At 45.1% G+C, this 3,626-nt stretch overlaps 1 pseudogene; it reads right to left on the reverse strand.

Annotated features, from left to right (window-relative positions):
• Positions 1-804: 804 nt before the first annotated feature.
• LOC123139076 (deoxyuridine 5'-triphosphate nucleotidohydrolase-like) lies at positions 805-3,411 on the reverse strand (annotated as a pseudogene).
• Positions 3,412-3,626: the final 215 nt, after the last annotated feature.

The raw sequence follows: 3,626 nt of genomic DNA on the forward strand, positions 1-3,626 counted from the left end.
ATTAGCAAATGGGTTGTAAATTTTTAGAAATAATGGCAGATGGGTTGTATGCTGTTTTCCACAGATTTGAGGCTTTCCTAAAAAAAGGTTGATGCACAAGTAGTGATTGTTGGATTTCCATCCAACAGCCGTCGTGCTTCTTCAATCTCTGGTCTTCCTACTCAAGCCGCTCAAACAAGCGCCGGCGGGACTGCCTGCTCCCTCCTACCCGCGGCCTGCTGTGCTGCCGCATAGGCCTCACCTCCCCACCGTACTCCCATCGCTGGCCTAGCCATACATCTACTCACCCACACCTGCTGTTATTCTCCGGCAACGGCAGACGAACCAGTAAACCCTCATACAGTCGTACTCCCCTCCGCGTGGGAAACAACTCCCGAGTCTTACCTGCCTCCGTCTCGTTCCCTTCCTAGGCCTCGCCGTCGTCCACCGCCCTGGTGCTCTCGGCGCGGCCTGGTCAACATGGTCAACGACCAACATGCACTACTAGGGAAAAGGCTAGCAGCAGCACGGGTTTTAGGTGTATCAGAAGCGCGGGGACCGGCGCTACTAATAAGGCGCTACAGCTAACACGTAGCAGTAGCGCGTGCTCACCAGCGCTCATGCTACACAAGTGTAGAAGCAGCGCACTTAACGAAAGCTCGCTACTGCTAATAGCTATAGCGCGCTTCTCCTGTGCGCTACTGCTATCCTAAATACTAGTAGCGAGTTGTTGTTTCCCACGCTACTACTAAGTAATTGCGAATTAAAAAAATAAAAGTTAGATGCAGTTGCTTCCATCAGAGACACGTCCAATGAAAAATAAGCTCAGGTCACAGAACCATCTTTAACACTTGAAGCATTCATAGATACAATAGTGAACATCTGAACAGGAAGAAATCATGACATCCCAGATCATACACACACAACTATCATTGAAAGCTGGGTACTTTCCCTAGCTTTCCATCAACCTAAACAGACCACTTCTCTAGATGTATCTACCAAGACTCGGAGTTTAGACGCAGGTGGACCTCCCCCCGAACTGTGGCGTCGAGGTCCTCCTCCTCGGCGACCTCCGGCGTCGAGATTACCTAGATGATCATCCGTGCGACGCGGTCGCCGGTCTTCACAGCCAAGTCCACCTCCGATTCGTTGAAGAGCACACTGCCCACCGGGCCGAGGTAGTCCGCGTCAATCAACCCTGCGCCCATGTCAGGAAAGTGAAAACTTGTTAGTTAGCGTCCACATCCAAATCTAGTAGGGTATTTTATTTCTTTCTAGCACATGCACATGAATCAATAGTGACGACCAGAGTAATAGTACATCATTAAAAACTAGCATACAGTTCAGAGTTGGAAACTACAGAGACTACAATTTACATGGATTGTTCTAGGCATCTAGCCCAAGAAAACAGAGCACTAGCTAGTTGTTCCATGAAACGATCAGATGGTACAAGAGATATGATTCGTATCCTCTATGAGTTCACACTCTACTCACAGCCAGCCTTAGCGACACGTTGGATCATGCAAAACCTTGAATTCATTGTTCCTACGGCAAGGCATAAGCCTGTTCAAATTACCAAGGTGTGCAGATATGAATTGTACTACACATGAAGTATTTGCGGAATTCTGAAGCACTCTGTTCTCAGGATCACCAGGTGCTACCTGTTTGTGGCTCTCAACCTCATCGGCATGTTGGCGTCCGGTCCACCGAGACTGCCAATCGTCGCCTCGTACGTCCTGGTGGCCAACAGGGTGGACGACGCCCAGCGCTTAACTTGGACGGAGGAGTTGCTGCGCCTGGGAGGTTCCTTGCCTGTATGGTTCATCTTGTTGAGCTGCCAAAATACACACACAAAATCATGTCAGAGCAAATCGCCATAAACTTTTTTACAAAACTTCTTGCCAAATCCCCGTGTAGTGAATTTGCTATATAAGATAATGCTGAACTTTTTCTAATACACACTAAACTTGCATACAACATATTCATAACATCACTTCTCCTAACTGCACTATGATCTATCCATTCAAGAGAGTTTGAACTTGCTAGCATCATCTCCTAAATGCGTCCATCTCATTATCTTTTACAAAACAATTCTCAATATGGAGAAAATAACAACAGGAAGGAGGCCACCACCATGCACATACAACATCAGCATGCAAGCTAGGGGCACAAACATACAGTAGCAAGCATGAATTTTGTAGACTGGGAATTAAAGAAACATCAGTAAGTTGGTAGTACACATGACACACACAAATAGTGAGTAGGAGTACATGGTTTTGAAGTAGTATCTATAGTAATTTGCTACCTTATTTTCAGGTCACACACTCACAATACAGTAACTGTAAACTACTTCCAAGTTACCAAATTGAAAGGTTGCAACCACAATACCGTATGCTAGATGAATTGTATGGTTGAAACAGAGAAAACTCAAAGAATAGGAATACACGACCAACCTTGCCATTGATGATAGAATTGCTTCTCGCGCATTCCTCCTCCGATTTGTCGGATTTTGAGCAGCAAATGATCGGACTTCCCACTGAAACATACATAAGAAACATTTTCAACACCTAATTCACTAGAGATGACTCACCAAGGTAACCATGTTCCCCTAAGCAACCGATGAACAATGAATAATTTTGCATATCAGAAGAACAAAATTTGGATGGTGGTAACACCAAAGCGGCATATGGTTGCTATAAGATTTTTTTAGTCCGAAGAATGGTAACATAAATGTAATGGATGATTCTTCGATTTGTTTGGTTAGGTTGCCGAAGGCAGTCTATTAGGCCATCACAAATATTTTAAGGTGGTGTTGATAATCAGCTTGGCCATGAAAATATTTTGTGTGTGAAACAGGGTCCAGTAGATTGGAATGATTCATCCCAACAGCAATCAGACGTGAAGCATAAATGTTGATGATGTTACTACTCTTGATGGCATGACAAAGAGACCCCGACAGTTGAACATTATGTGTCTAAAGAACTACGTGCTGCAGGATCTAACACATATCTACTTCCACCACCCTTGCTGTTATTTGTAGAAGCAAATATAAATGCTTAGTGTTGACCTCAGCAAAAATTGCTGAAAATACTAGCACACCAACTGAAGGTAACCGTGCAAGGACACAGATTAATCTTGAACTGCCTCACCAACTGAAGAAAATAATACAGCAGTTTAATTTTCAGTTACATTTGGAAACTTACCCTGACGGGTTAATCTTACTATTATCTACTGACCCTAACTCTTTAATCTTGATTGCACATCTAAACATGTGCATATAGCTTAAGAATTCAGACAAACAAACAGCCTTCTGATGACATACAACAATTTTCATCAATCAGATTTACATGCCACTTTTTTTCAGCACTTAGCTGCAAGACTTCCTACAAGAAACAGACTTACCCTGAGGCCTTCCCCGCAGGCCTCCCCCATCAGATTTGCGCTCGTCAGCGGCCCTGCATTCACAAGCAAGCACATCATATTATACCTGCAGAACCGCAGAGAGCGAGTACCAAGCAGAAAACAAACATATTGTTGGCCTTACGAGGCAACGCAATGGCGGATTCGCGGGGGAAGGGCACGGGCACGCCGGTGGGCCCGTTGGCATTGTCGCCATCGCCCGGTCCCGACGCCTACTATGGGGAGGA

The sequence above is a fragment of the Triticum aestivum genome, chromosome 6B (genome assembly GCF_018294505.1).
Source record: "Triticum aestivum cultivar Chinese Spring chromosome 6B, IWGSC CS RefSeq v2.1, whole genome shotgun sequence".
Taxonomy (NCBI): Eukaryota; Viridiplantae; Streptophyta; class Magnoliopsida; order Poales; family Poaceae; genus Triticum; species Triticum aestivum.